Raw genomic sequence first — 16836 nt, forward strand, 5'->3', positions numbered from 1 at the left:
GATACCAAATCTGCTGATAAACTGCTCTTAGCTCGCTATTACTGAAAGGTCCCTGGCTTCTCTGATGTGCATATTCTTCTAGTCCCAGGAGTTAATAATTGTTTGCCTACAAGCCTGGGCTAAGTGGTTTTGCCTGGCAGACTTTAACAAGTTAAAGAGGCATTTTAAAGTTTAGCACTAAATTCACTGGGTCTGTTGGAACATGTTCTCGAGTTTGTTACAAACTGTACCAACCATAAGCATTTGCTTCCCAAATTGCAGAAAAATGGTATAGTTACAAAGTTTCTGACTTGATTCGATAGTTTTATTGAACACACTCTTTGGGGAAAAAAAAAACATCTTATAGTTGTGATTTTTTTTATTATTGAAGTATACTTAATATGTAATGTTATGTTAGCTACAAGTAGACAACTTGATTCAGTTCTATACATCATTCAGTGCTCAGCACGTTGAGTGCAGTCATCATCTGTCACCACACATTATTACAAAATTATTGATTATATTCCCTATGCTGTACTTTTCAGCTCTGTGAGTCATTAATTTATAACTGAAAGTTTACACCTCTTAATCTCTTTTAACTATCTCACCTGGTTGTTGTATGATACACAAAATTGAGGCAGTCACTTTCTCTAGGTAGCTTATAATCAGCTATGTCAGAGGAAATCTTCTATAAATAATCATAATAGCAACCTAGTCATTTGTGCCCCAAGACAGATACTAAAATAACACTAGATTTCCTTCAGTGTATTTAACTATAAAGGATAAAAACTACATTAAATGACCTTGATAGAAGATAATCTGTAAATACCATAAGAAGGATACTAAAATATCACTACATCCCCTTAATTTTCTTGTTATTATTCAAGTTCTCTCTTCCATACTAAAGTAATATTTATTTACTATTTATTTGCTATTTATTTATTTATTTATTTATTGTTTTTATTATTTATTTAATGTACTAATTCCTTCATTATTTATTTATTATTTATTTATTTATTGTTTCTTTATTATTTCTTTATTTAATGTACTGTTTACTATTCCATGTTGTAATTTAAATATTTATGCAAAAGTGCAATAACAGTAATTTTTTCCGATAACGCCAATTAAAAGAAAAGTTATTACAGAACAAAGGCAGAGACAATAGTAACAGACTATGCTTATTCTATAACAATACATCACTCCCAATACTTGTGACTTAACATGAGGCATTTTTTTCTCACTGTGCTGTATGTTTAAAACAACTGAGGGTAGAGTCCCCCTAGTTCCACGTTCACGTGAAGATCCAGTGTGACAAACACACTCTGTGTTGACCCCAATGATCTTCTTTTTTGTGACCCCTTTTCTTTGAATGTGGAGAAACCTGTTTTCAACCATAAACCCCTTTTAAACCATAACATCTGGCGAAAGCCATGGGATGCCATTCTCACGATTGCGTTACATTATACAAAACCCCATCTTCGCAGACTGGTTCTCCAGTCTGGACTCACCTTTTGGCCTTGAAAAAATGAACTGTCATCTGCGAGGTGCTCATGGAGAGGATCGTGTGGCAGATGACTGCCAGTGGGCTCTAGAGTCTGGGGGTGGTTTCTATGTGATGTTCAGTAAGGAGCTGGGGCAGGCAAATTAATTCTGCAAACAACATGAATGAGCTCGGAGCCAGGTTCTTCCCTAGTATTACATAAGGTCCTTAATTAGGTATTGGTCATAAAACAATTTTATGTCCTGAGGCTCCTGGGACAAGCGGTTAAGTGACTGACTTTGGCTCAGGTCATGATCTTACAGTCTTTGAGTTCAAGCTCCGCATCAGGCTCTTCTGTGCTGACAGCTCGAAGCCTGGAACCTGCTTCAAATTCTGTGTCTCCCTCTCTCTCTCTGCCCCTCCCCTGCTTGCGCCCTGTCTCTCTCTCTCAAAAATTAATAAACATTAAAAAATGTAAAAATTAGAAATAAAACAATTTTATGTCCTACCTGATATGGTTTGAAGTGCTGGGGTTTGGAGCTGAAGGCCAAGAAAGAATTCTTGAGATGTCTTCAGTGAAAAAAGGTGGTTTTATCAAAGCACAGACACAGGACCCGTAGACAGAAAGAGCTGCCCTGGTGTTGTGATGGGTAACTGATTATATACCTTCAAATTAGGAAAGGGGTAGGGATAGCATAAGCATCTAAGGAATTTTGGAAGCAAGGTTTCCAGGACCTTGAAAGGCTAAGCTGTTGTTAGGAAAAGGTCATTTACTACGGTCTAGTAAACCCTCAGTCATGAGACCCTTCGGATGTATATCAAGGGGCCATAAGCTTGGAGTATGATTGCCAACATATATCTTGGGAGGCAGAGATAAAAAAAAGTTTCCAAAGGAATTTTTATATGTTAAAGTGGACCTACAGAATCCTGGAGGTTGGGATAATTAAGCTAAGATTGCCTTTGCCTTCAGCAAAGTGTCGTCATTGAGGCAGTTGAGTTCCTAGAGGAAGGTCACTCTGCCTGTATTAAGGATTTGTCAATGTGCTATAAGTTGTAAGGACATGTAATTTTTTCTTTTGTCTTTATTTCTCACATCACTACCCACATCCAGTCTACAATGGTGGGAGAGCGAAAGGGCAAACTCAATTAATATTTTCATTATCTTTTTTATTGTTCTCTACTAATATTTACCTCTAAATTTTCATTCAATTTTTCATTATCTTGCTTAACCATATCTGAAGTGTTTGAGAATATTATGCACTGAAGATTATGTAGCAGCTTAATATATATCTTACAGAGTTTTGAGGGTTCAAGGTCATCTAAAATCTAAAATCATGGTTGAATGGTATAGTGGTATTGAAGTTACATAAGAAAACATCCTTGTCTGTTACATGGAGTTATGGGACACCATGCTGGCAAATTACACTCAAATGGTTCAAGAAAACAAATTATTTATATAACATTTGGAACTACTATGTAAATTTTGGGATGTTTTGAAATTCAGGAGGGAGAAGACAGGGAGTGGAAGAGAAAAAAGGCTGTATTAAAAAAGAATCAGTTGGGGCACCTGGGTGACTAGGTCAGTTGGGACTCTGACTCTTGATTCTGGCTCAGGTCATGATCTCATGGTTTGTGAGGTCGAGCCCCACAACTCATCAGGCTCTGCTCCGATGGTGCAGGGCCTGCTTGGGATTCTCTCCTTCCCTCTCCCTCTGCCCCTTCCCCACTTACACTTTCTCTCTTTCTCTCTCAAAAATAAATAAACATTAAGAAATTAAAACAAAGATCAAAATAATACATGACAACACAATCAGGGAAACTTGTACTGGCATAGACAAATCTCTGCAGAAAAGATTAAGCACTTTGAAATGGCCTTCCTGAATTTTGTCAGTTTGCAGAAAGGGGCCCAGATGTCAAACAGAAAATGGTGTGTCATATTGTGATGAAGAGATGGGTTTGAAGTGCAATTGTCAAGAAGAACAGAACGTCAGGAAGAAGAGAGATCAACAGTGGAGCAAGCCCCAAATTGCACATAAAATTTACCATTAGGCATTTGCTAACTTTTGAAATTGCCCATGGTAATATAAAACTTCAGTAAATAAAACAAAAAGTAACAGCAAGTATTCTGTTGGCTGATGATATAAAGAGCTCTGCAGGCCTTATCCCTAGAGAAAAAGCTATAACTGGTAAAAGTTATTGACAAATAAAAACATTTGAACTCTATAAAAATGCCCTAAGGACATATAGCAAATGCAGAAATATTTATTCAATGAAATCTACTAAGTTTTATGACACATTGAATAATAACATGTTCACTTATACTTTGAAAATTATAAAACGTTTTTTTAAAGAAATTAGAGACATAAAAAATCAAAGGACAACCCATGTTCATGGAATGGATTTAAAATTGTTAAGTTGGTTATATTCTCTAATTTCTTCTGCAAATTCAATTAAATCTCTATCACAATCACAGCTGCTTTTGTATATAACTTGATCCTGAAACTCATATGGAAATTCCAAAAACAATCTTGGAAGAGAAGAAAAAAGCCAGAAGACTCACACTTCATGTTTTCAAAACTTATGACAAAGCTACAATTAACAAGAAATAATGATACTGGCATATGGATAGCATTGTAGATAATGCAATGCAATATTAGCAATGCAATAAATATTATTGAGACTCCAGAAATCAGTCCTCATATCTATGGTTTACTTTCTATCTATGAAGAGAACGAAACGCCAACTTTCTTTAAATCTTCCTACCACTGTATATTTCAAATATTGTTATTTATCAGGGGGAGAAATATTGAACTCTAACGTTTATTTATTTTTGAGACAGAGACAGAGCATGAACGGGGGAGGGTCAGAGAGAGAGGGAGACACAGAATCTGAAACAGGCTCCAGGCTCTGAGCAGTCAGCACAGAGCCCAACGCGGGGCTCGAACTCACATACCGCGAGATGGTGACCTGAGCTGAAGTCAGACGCTTAACGGACTGAGCCACCCAGGCGCCCCTGAACTCTAAATACTGAGTGGGATCACAGACACCTTTTAGTCAAATAGAGGAGGGCTTCTCAGGGTTCACTGTGCATATGAACCTCCGTGGTATTTTCTTAAAATGCATATTCTGAATCATTGGGTGGAGTCCAAATTCTGCATTTCTGATAATTTTTCTATTAATATATTGGCCACAGCTGTACTTGGAGTAGCAAGGGACCACAGTATTTTAAATGAAGATATATATTAGTAAAATGAGAAATTTTATGGTAGTAGAAAAAAAATAGACAATCGACATGGTCAAGAAGTCTGGATATACCTCAAATACACATAATTTGCAAAAAAGAAAGTCTCGTCCTGGTAGAATATCGTATTATCAGGATGTATTCATAATAGATGTAGAATATGAAATATCACAAATCGGAATATACCAATAATATTAATAACCTATATTCTTTAGAGCTTATAGTTAGAAGAATCTCATATGGATATCCTTCCTAATGTTACATTATGTGGTATGTTAAAGAGAAAAAATCACACAAAACAAGATGAGAAATCGGAAGTTGGGTTATTCTGATACTCTCTCCCCAGCAACAGGGGAGAGAGTACAAAGTTGGCCTGCGCACACAGCCTCAAAAGGCAAGAGTGCATTTAAATGCTGAGCTGAGGGGCGCCTGGGTGGCGCAGTCGGTTAAGCGTCCGACTTCAGCCAGGTCACGATCTCACGGTCCGTGAGTTCGAGCCCCGCGTCGGGCTCTGGGCTGATGGCTCAGAGCCTGGAGCCTGTTTCCGATTCTGTGTCTCCCTCTCTCTCTGCCCCTCCCCCGTTCATGCTCTGTCTCTCTCTGTCCCAAAAATAAATAAACGTTGAAAAAAAAAAAAAATTTTTAAATGCTGAGCTGAGCTAGTGGCAAAATACTGAAGGACAGTAGGTGGGAGATTAATCGATGGAATGCATCCATTACGTTATTCCTGAGTTTGCCAATGTTTGTCTCTGTGATTAGGCCATCTGTGTTTGCTAACTGGTTTTACCCAAAGAAAAAGCAAACTTCCTCCTATCTTCATCACCGGAAGTGGTTCTACAGCTTGAAGCATGACTCCAAGTTATGCTGGGGTCAAGCTCTTAATTTCCCATAGCGACTGAGAACCGGGGATGACTAACCGAAGGACTAAATGGCCAAGAGATGGCTCCCAGGCCAGGTCCTTGAGAAAGACCGTCCCGGGATGTAAAACTGGCAAGAGGCTTTTAAAAATATGTACCTCGCAAAGAGACAGAGAAAGAACTCAAAATTACAAATTTTGCAAAGCAAATGCTCTAAGAAAAGGAAGGTTACTCGCTTGGTTAGCAGATACCTGAGGAATTTTCAACTTCAGTGAAACAGTAGGGTAAAGCTATCTCTGACGTACACAGTGAATGTGCGTCCCAGGGACAGGAAATACACGTGTTAAAATCTAGGCTTATACTTTCCGCCACAATTTCTCCTAAACAAGCATTTCCTTCTCCTCCCCAGTTTTATTTACAAATAATTGGCATACATCATTCTATAAGTTTAAGGTGTACAGTATGATGGTTTGATTTACACTTACGGTGCAAACAAGTGTCTCTAACACCAACAGGTCCCTCCCCCCCCACCCTCTGCTTCAATCCCATCATCCTGGTTTAGCCCCTTCACAACTCAGCATTGCATGGAAGCAACAGACACCCTGCTCCTTGCTGCCCAAAGTATGGTGCAAGAAGGGGGTCTCCTGGGAATTGGTGAGAAATACAAATTCGCAGGTCCCACCCGAGATTTCTTGAATCAAACTGCAGAAATCAATAGGATTCTCACCGGGATCTGCATGCCCTTTGAACTTTGAAGACTACCTTTTTTAGCTTGCTTCCTCTCTCCACCGTCTCAGCTTGTCCAATTTTTTTTTTTTTTTTTTTTTTTGTATACAGTACTGATTTTATGGAGTAGCCAAAACACACTGATATAATATAAGCATATGTCACTGCCACACTATTTTTTGCCAAACAATGTCACACAATGATTTGATTGGGAATTATAGTTCTGGATAGCCAGGCGCAAGCCTCCCTCTTACTTTCTCTGTCCCTCTTTTCCATAACAATGCAGCAAATGTCTTTCCACACCCCTCCCCCATTCAGGAAATAAGTTGTCACTCGTCCTTTCTTCCCATACTTCAAAGTCTTTTGCTCTACTGTGCTCCCATGGGCTCAAAAAGTTTGCAAGCCTCTCCCTTCTAAAAAGTAATTTTTAAACTCTCCTAATTGCAAAAAGGAGTAATTAAGTGCAATACGGTGTAAACCTCGGTGTAACCTCTAATTCAATCTATGGCGTGAAACTAAGACGGCTGAAATCCACACACCATTTTCATAAAATCAAACTCAGATGCCCTTCAAGAACTGCAGAGAGTTGCAGAGGAGAAAATGAGATCCTGAGATAAGCAAGCCTCGTTTTGTAACTGTCAGTCCTAATGGTAGGACAAGATGCAAAACTAGGAAGCGGTTATAATAAAAACTCAGGTACGCTTAACACAAATAAAACTTAGGTATGCCTTTGCTTTGTGTTTTATACTTCCGTGGCATTATTAGTTTAAAACAGTTTTACTTAGCTTTGAATTATTTCATTATTTTCACATTCTCATGTCGTGGTTTAGAAAATGGACTGGTATTTGGGAAACTTGGGATAGTGTCACAGGTCATTGTGTTATTTTAAACGTGACCTTAGACTAGTAGTTCAACTTCACTAACTACTCCGTGCTGTTATTCAACTGGAAATAGCATGTGAGGCTATCTTACAGTTTTACTGTAGGTATTAAATGTAATAATGTGTGTGAAGCAATTAGCATACTGTCTGCCCTAAATAAGTGTTAGCTATTCAGTGGTTATCATTATCATAATGTATTCAAACTCATTTAGACAGTATTAGTATCATATGGTATCTGAAGGAGCAGATCGTACACTTACCCGTATATAGTTACTTCTGTATATATGTAGCTATTGTTTCTGTTGTATTGAACACCCAGCAACAGCAAATGTTCAGAAAACTGATGAGATTTCAATGATCCAAAGAACAAAAAAAAGGTTACAAGGGTGTCAGTTCATTTAAGTACAGTTTTTCTGTTTTCTTTGTTATAATCTAGTTCTACATCTAGCTTATGGTATGACCATGCTATTTTCCTTTGCTGGAAAATACTCTCTTTACCATTTCTACTGATGAAGGGTCCACAGATTTTCTTTCTGGGATTCTATGCTCTCCCGGCAACTTTCCTAGAGAGAGAGAATGTTGAGTCTCTCTTTCTTCTCTGAGTTTCTATTAATTTTATCACTAAGATATTGGTTTACCATCACTAAAAGTGCTAGCTTTTGGTTGTAAATTACTGAACAGAAAAAAAAAATTATAAAATATTATTTTGTTTTCTCCTTCTCAGCCTACTTTGGTTTTATTTGGACCAAAATAAATACACAAAAATGTATTAATCACAGATTTAAATTTGATAGATTGGAAAGTGATGACATAAATTGGTGTAATTTGAAATCAGCTCATTCGAGTCAATAAACAACTGGTAGGAATTCAATATTTTTCTCTGAGTTGACTCGCAACATTGTATTGACTTACAAAGTAATGAACTCTACTTATGAAAGAGACTGTCAGACATGCTCATTTGAACTTTGAAAGACTGGAGATAAATATTCCAAATAAAGCCCCCTTTCTCCATTAAACAGAATACATTAAAAACTAAAAATAATTTATCAAACCATCTACTCATTTTCTATGTAAACTTTTAAATTTTTTTCTGCTTTTGAAATAATTTTTCTTGTTTGAGGTTTAAGGCATCTGCTATGCCACTGGATTGTAATATATTGGTTACAATACATCTCTATAATTATTCAAGAGGTAAGTAAGGAAACAGGTAATAAGATATGATCAGAGAGTCATTCCTCTTAATATTAATTGAGGACTCTCTGGACAGAGCTTCTGTACTGCGTGACCTTAACCAAGCAGCTTGCCTTCAACGTTCACAACCGATGTATATACACGATCACTTGGCTGTCAATATTTGTCACCATCTGCTATGATGGCAACAGGCCTACTCTCAAAATACTGTGATAATTTAGACTGCAGATGCCAACTAAGTCGATTGGCAGCCTGAAATTCTGAGAATGCTTTCTTTGTTTCTGGAGATGCCACATTAACACCAACCTGGCTTCTTACCACCATACCACCTGTTCATTCATTTTAGGCCAAAAATATTCATGGAAGGGGCAGTTGTGAGTACATGAGAAAATATTGAGTAAAGATCTGTTGTGAAAGAAAAATGTTCTGTTGCATTCGGATCTGTATTTAAATATATACATAATTAAGACTATAAAATATATATTTAAGAGTATATATATAAATATCTATCTATATACTTAAGAGCATAATATATTTAAGAGTAATATATATATATATATATATATAAATTTAAAAGCATAAAATATATAAAAATAGAAGAGTATATATAAATTTATTATATGTATATAAATTTAAGAGTATAAAACACTGTGCCTATGAAAAGTCACAACATTAATGATTTGAAAGCAATATTGTTAATATATTGTGGGTTTGGTGAGTGTTGGTTTTTAAGCGTATATAAAATCAATAATTCATTTCCAGGACTTAAGCTGGAGGAAGTTCCTATGCTAAATAAATCTTTGCTTCATAATTCCAGAGCAAGGGCAGGGCAGGGCAGGGTTTGGATTATCATTAAAACAGGATAGTCATTCCAAGACTCTACTATTATTTGTAATAGGTGATGTGCACTTAAAACGACCCTAGTATTTTCTTCCATTTTCTTCTTTCCATATGTAGTATATCCCAGGGAATAATTATTAATGTCCTGGATTTTTTTTCCCTCTCAGTATGATGACACGTTGAATCTGAAATGTTAAGATAACCAGGAGGGCCAAAAATTGTCCTCCATTATACTTTTGCAGTTCTATTCAGATTGCAATCTTCCAGGAGACAAAGAGGTCAACTTTTGGCTGGAGTCTCAAGGTTTTTGTGTAGTTGCAGCCTCTGCATCAGAAACAGAGTCTTTTATGGTGTGTCTGGTTTGTGAGAGTGAATGCACTGACATGTTTGGAATAATGATGGATCCCAGCGACAATGGTAGAAATCTGGGTAATGCCATCAGTAGCTTGACTCTGTGGTCATATCAGAGGACAGGGCCTGCTGTGGGGTTTACGTGAGTGACCCAGAGGTTTGATACGAAGCTGCAGTTTTTTTCAACTGTTCTCAGCCCCCAAAGAAGTGGGTCTTTAAATCTCTCAGTCTGTAGTTTTCCAAGCGGCAGACCAAATAGCCATCAGTAAAAATAGAACAAAATTTACCAAAAGAAATTTTTACCAGGGTAAGAGAATGGCCTTGAGTTCTGTCCACTGAGTAGAATCATCATGCCCCATTTTGGTTCTAGTTTGATGCTGCAGGGTGGAAAACGAAGTCTCTACCAAAGATGGGAAGAATTTTCAATTTTTCACAAGTTAGAGGTGAAATGCCTTTGGACCCAAGCTTTCCATATTCTTGAATATATAATTTCCCCTTCGCAGTTGAGCCATGTTGGACCTTGCCCATGCGTGCTGTTATTCACCAGGTCTGAGATGACACACCCAAAATAGAAATATCAGAACAAACTGTCACAAGGTCTCCATTGGTCTGAGAAAATGCGTTGGTAGCTGATCCACCCTAAAATAAACAGTAAAGGAAGTTCTTCAGGCTCATACGATCCAAACTACAATCCAAAACAATGAGTAGCAGTAACAGTAACTATGCAATCATAAGACAGTATAAATGATATGTTCCTGTCTTCTTTTAACTGATTTAAACTGATCTTTACTGATTTTTGTATGCAAAAACTTTTGTGCAAGAAACATAGGAAAAGACGTTAAACCTCATGAGACATCAGGGAATACGCGTTACAACCACAGTGAGATACCACATTACGTCCACTAGGACAACTAGGATAACTATGAAATTAAAAAAAAAAAGATTAAACAGATAATAACAAATCTTAGCAAGGATGTGGAGAAATTGGAACCTTCCAACGCTTCCGGTGTGAATGTTAAATTGTGCAGTGACTTTGGAAAACTATCTGGCATTCTTCAAAATAATCAACTTAAAATTACCACAGAATTCATCAAATTCACTACTAGGTATGTATACCCAAGAGAGCTGAAAAGATATGTCCGTAAAAATGTTTATATGAACGTTCACTGAAGCATTATTTATAGTATCCAAATATTCATCAATTGATCAATGACACTTACAATGTCGTATACTCACACAATGTTATTTAGAGATAAAATAATGTTCTGATACAAACCACAATTTAGATGAACCTTGAAAACATCATGGTAAGTGAAACAAACCAGCCATGAGGCCCATACATTTTATTATTCCATTTATATGGAACATCCAGAAAGGAAAATCTGTAGTGACAAAATGAAGATTAATGGTTGCCCAAACCTAAGGCCAGGAGTTGGGTGAAAATGTGGAAATGATATTTTTTGGAGTAATTAAATTCTCTGAAATTGATTGTGGTAATGATTGCACCACTCCCTGAATATACTAAAAATATTCATTTGTGTACTTTCATTGGTGTATTTTATAATATGTGAATTATATCTTAATAGAGGTATTTAACAACTTTTCTAGCTTTCTGATGTAAATTCTTCTGCTTAACACAAAATATTTCAGCTAAGGCTCAATACCTCAATAAAATACTAGACCCGTTCCTGGAGGAAAATCCATAAAGGGTAAAAGTGAACTGAGACTGGAGCTTAAAGTTTGTGAAATATACACAGAAACACAACATGTTGGGCAACAAAAACAAGCTTATTTCAGTATAAATAATAGTAAATAGATTTTAACCCGTATCTAATATTAGAGATCACTAATTTCATTTTGTAGGTAGGGATCTTATGATACTACAAATTAAATGACTTAACCAAGATTACATAACTAGCTCTGATTAAAGTCGATTTTAAAAACTAATTCTTCTAAATATTTGACAAGCCCTTTCTCAACTACATTAAAATGAATTGTCTATCAATTATGAAAAGAGAAGGATAAAATAAAAACTTTGATATATCTATCAATGCCCTTTAGTACATGTAGTGAAAGAATGGAGTTATTTCTTGTCTCCTGCACATATTTAAGTATTTATCATCACCTACCTTACACGCGTTACATGTATTTGTCAGCTACCATTTCTTCAAACAAAAGCTAGAATTTCAAATATTAATTTAAGTAAATATCCCTTCTAGAAACTGGCATTCTAATTGCAGCCAGTAAGGACTAATAGGAATTCTGTTCAGTGAAGATGTGAATACTGCTGATTATAATTGATAGTAAATGGCCACCTTGCAAAGACATTAGGTTGGTGAGTATAATCCTGTAGACAAAAGTGGCACTTCGAGTATATTATTTTCTCCATTTCAAGGTACACCTTGATGTAGCTGTATGATCAATTGTAGGGGGGAGAAAGAGAGTTGAGTTCATATGCATCATGAATTTCTGAAATGATACATAGGCATCTATCACTGTGGTTGTGTCTGTGGAGAAGGATCGGGTGGTTGATGCGACTTTCTGTTGTATACATCTTTTTACATGTGCATGTGTTTAGATTTTCAAACAAAGTGAGTTAAATTAAGTTGTAGGTTGACTATTGATAAACTATGGCATAAAGATCTGCGAAGATCGTCATGGCATGATAGGTTCATGTTCTCAGAGTGTGATCTCCTGAACAAATTGGATTTAGCACTTCTGGACTGCCTGTTAAAATAGAGAATCCATGAGAGAACTCCAGACATCTTATTTCGAATATCTAAGAATGTGGGATAAGAAATATGCATTTTTATCACATGTTTCCCGTTTGATTCTTTTGCATGCTGAACATTAACAGCTACCTCACTGGACTGTTTACTTTAGAAACCTGTAGTAAGTGATTATAAAAAAGGCATCGGGTCTAATGATACCACGGTGTCTTGGTGACGAGTCCTCACCTAGTTAGTAGCAGGAGAAAGACTGACTTCAAATTAGTGCCATGTGTTTTTCAGACAGCGCAACATGTTTTGTCCTTAGATCTTCAAAATTGAAAGTAATTGTATAACTTCATATTTGGTTCTCTGATAATTTTACACTAGTTCTGAGTTTACAGTGGAGGTTTTATGCTAACTGTGTGGTTATTCTGACTTTGATAATGCAAGCCAGCCCAAATAATTTTAGGATTTTTGAATGTGGTAAGGCATAAACTTCAAATATATTTTTAAATGCAGCAGTGTTGCACAGCTCACTTTTATGCGTGTTATTCCTACTTGAATATGTATTTAAAGTGTACAAAGAACATACCTTGAACTTTAAAATCTTGTTTCTTTCTCTATCGTCATATATACTGTATGTTTTTTTCTCTATCATTATATATACTGTATGTATCTATCGATATACTGTATATAGTTATATATATATGAAGTCCTTTATTTTTCATGTAATATTAAGCAATTTAAGCTCACTAAACAACTAAATAATTTGTTGGTTCACATACTATTACATATAGAGGTTTCTTCAATTAAGCCTTTAACCAGTGGTTCAGAAACACTACATAAGACCTAGTTCATATTGCTCTGGCAATTGGTTTTATCTTCAGACTGGCTTCCCTTTTGGTGGGAAATTCACTACTAACAGATCCTCATTTGTTTGCTTTTATACCATGCAAGAAAGAAGAAATATCATAAATTTGCTAACAAAAGCTTGGAGAAGCGCTCTGATTGGATTAGTTTAAACAATATTTTGAGTAAGTATACAACCCACATGGTCAACAGGTAGAATAAATAGTGATTAAACTTAGCAAACTACACACCTCAGGCTGCTGTGTTTTGATGGTAGAATGCTTGTCAGCATTCCAGACTCAGATGAACCCCTAAGAGAAACTAGGGAATCAGAAGGGGAAAAAGGAAGACACTGCTAGAAAGGCAGACTAAAAGACCCAAAAATAATTTAATTCTGTAAAAAAACTATTAAATGCAATGATGTTCCTAAATTACATTTATTGTGCAAAAGGTCAAGTTTTGTTTGTTTATTTTTTTAGTTACTTACTTATTTACTATTTATAATACAGATGTTCATTATCTCAAGGAAAATTTAAACATTTTTTTTTAATGTTTGTTTATTTTTGAGCCACAGAGAGACAGAGTGCGAGCCGGGCAAGGGCAGAGAGAGAGGGAGACACAGAATCTGAAGCAGGCTCCAGGCTCTGAGCTGTCAGCACAGAGCCTGACGTGGGGCTCAAACCCACAAGCTGTGAGATCATGACCTGAGCTGAAGTCAGATGTTTAACCAACTGAGCCACCTAGGCGCCCCTCTCAGGGAAAATTTTTACAAAATATGGCAACAAATACCAAATACTCAAGGTGCTTTTAATCTATTATTTCAATATCTCCAAAGACCTCACACTGAGATCTCAAAAATATACAAACATACTTAATATCAAGGTAAATTCTACTTTTAGCATGCTTTGGGGAGGACAAAGTTTTCCACTCTTCAAGGTTCTTGTAGCTGTTCTAAGAATTAAATCGACAGGAAACAGATTAACAGGAGAAAAGAACCAAAGTCTCATGACACGTGTGTGGAGTCCAAACAATACAACTGAGACCTGAAGAAATGACCAAGGCATCCAGCTTTTATACATTTTAGACAGAGACCTAAATCTGTGCAGATGTGCCGGGACAAGGAAACTTTTTGTTTGGGAGCTTCAAATAGTAAGAATCCTAAACCGAAGTTGAGCTGCAGTAGTAAATTAGTAAGAGTAACATGGTTTGTTTAGTTTATAATCTTCTCAGCTCTAAATTCCTATCTCTGGTGTTAATGATACCTCTTTACCTTCCTGTACAGAAAAGGTACCTTTCACCTGGGGGATTTATTCCTGCTCTCTGGAGGCAAAGGAAGGTCAGAGTGTCCTTTTTGCACTGACCGTTTCTTAGACAACTTTAATTCAAAATGATCAATATGCCATTGTGATACATTTTGGGACAGCCTGCCCTGGACTGCTACAGTAATTAGTATAGCAATGGAGCATATTGGTTTAAAACATCTGTGACCTCAGGTGTTTGTTACAGTGTTCCTGAATAAAGTTCTTTTTTTAAAAAAAAATTTTTTTAACGTTTATTTATTTTTGAGACAGAGAGAGACAGAGCATGAACGGGGGAGGGTCAGAGAGAGGGAGACACAGAATCTGAAACAGGCTCCAGGCTCTGAGTTGTCGGCACAGAGCCTGATGCGGGGCTTGAACTCACGGACCGTGAGATCGTGACCTGAGCTGAAGTCGGACGCTTAACCGACTGAGCCACCCAGGCGCCCCAGAATAAAGTTCTTTTATTTGTGAATATTTTGTAATATTCTTACTTCTATGTACTTACTTATTGAGGCCAAATCAATAAAAAGAAACGTACTAATGATAATATTGACAGGAATGAAGTCATGGGAGAAAGGTGATCGAATGCTTCAGAACCCCAAAATGAAGTGAGTGCACTGATAAATTAAAAGACACCGATAAAATTATCGCCTTCAACTATCATACTGTTTTCATGTTGAGTCAAATTCACGAAGAGTGAAGAATGTTGGTCACATATATTTTGATATTTGTGAAATATTATATAATTTTATCTGTATGTGTACATTTATAAATTTACTATCATATATTTATATATAAAAGTAATTAAAGCAATGAACCCAGAATGATGGAGGGTGTGCAATAGAGGAAATTAGTTTCTAAAACATTTTGGAGGTTTGTTAAATAGATGAAAGTAACTGTCCCCATTACAAACTTGGAAAAATCTAGAAATGACTAACAAATAGAAAGCAAAAACTGGGGCAACGATGCTGTTATCAGAATAACTCATAACAGCGTGGTCCCTACACCAACAGCATCTGAATCAATTTAGGGATTTGTTAGAAATGCAAATTCTTAAGTCCTGCCCATAGAAAAATGAACTCCAATGTTGAATCGCAGCCATCTTTTAAAAAGCTCTTCACATGATTCTGACCCACACTAAGTTTGTGAATTTCCAAATTCTCAAGTTTTTTTTTTTAAGTAGAATGTTTAAAGTTTATTTTTAAAATGTATTGGGCATTGGTAGAGGCAATGGGGAGTTTTTATCTATGATTTAGGATTTTTATAAATAAAACAGCATGTGATTATGATGCAGGAATAAACAATTGAATTGTGGGTAGACTTTTCTTTTCTTTTCTTTTCTTTTTCTTTTTAAGTAGGCTTCACTCCCAGCACAGAACCCAACCCAGGGCTTGAACCCACAATACTGAGATCAAGACCTGAGCTGAGATCAAAAGTCAGATGCTCCACTGACTGAGTCAGTAAGCACTCCAATGGGTAGACCTTCCTGTAAGTTTGATTTCTGTAGACTTTTCTGTACTTTTTTTTAATATATATTTTTTTAACGTTTATTTATTTTTGAGACAGAGAGAGACAGAGCATGAACAGGGGAGGGTCAGAGAGAGAGGGAGACACAGAATCTGAAACAGGCTCCAGGCTCTGAGCTGTCAGCACAGAGCCCGACACGGGGCTGGAACTCATGGACCGTGAGATCATGACCTGAGCCGAAGTCGGATGCTCAACCGACGCGCCCCAACTTTTCTGTACTTGTGATTTTTTTTCACATCAGATGGGTAATGTCCTGACATCGTAACAAGATTTGAGGGAAGCACATGGGACACAACAGCATGAACACCCCAGTTGTCATGCTTATGAACAACAAAGGGGTCTGTACGTTTGATTTTAAAATGCTTTCATGTTTTGAAACTGTTTGGTATTTACGGTGATATAACTGTGCTGAACTATATGTACAACAGCTTCTTTAAAGCATATGATAACGTATTAAGCACAGTATTGATATTATCATTGTATAGCTTAGGAGGCTGTTGCTCAGAGAAGTACTGACCTCTTACACAGGTGAGCAGGGCTGCTACTTTGGGTCATGCCACACTGGGACTCATGAAGTCTTATACTCATGGATGCCTTCTTCAAAAAAAGTTCCCTTCGGGCACAGGTTTATACCAGTGGTGTCACCTGAGGACCGAGTCCTGAGCCCAGCCTGGTCCCCAGATAGGACCTAGTCTCTACCTCCTTCCTTTGGGCACTTTCCTAACTCATCTGATGCTGTAAGAAGCCTTGACACTCACATGTATAGTGATGTGCCACAGCCTAGTAATTTTTGTCCCTGATTTCAGGAGAGTAGCCTGGCAAGGTAAAGGCTCCCAATGACCCCTATGCCATTTCTTTCATTAAGTAGTGCACAGCTAGCATCAGAAAGTAGCAGCCTGCTAA

General features: G+C 36.8%; 1 non-coding gene across 1 annotated transcript; it reads right to left on the reverse strand.

The window, feature by feature from the left end:
* Positions 1 to 16168: 16168 nt before the first annotated feature.
* LOC132684494 (small nucleolar RNA U13) lies at positions 16169 to 16273 on the reverse strand. The gene has a single exon (XR_009612703.1). It is a non-coding gene; the product is annotated as a small nucleolar RNA U13 (small nucleolar RNA).
* Positions 16274 to 16836: the final 563 nt, after the last annotated feature.

This window comes from Panthera onca, chromosome C2 (genome assembly GCF_046562875.1).
Source record: "Panthera onca isolate mPanOnc1 chromosome C2, mPanOnc1 haplotype 2, whole genome shotgun sequence".
Taxonomy (NCBI): Eukaryota; Metazoa; Chordata; class Mammalia; order Carnivora; family Felidae; genus Panthera; species Panthera onca.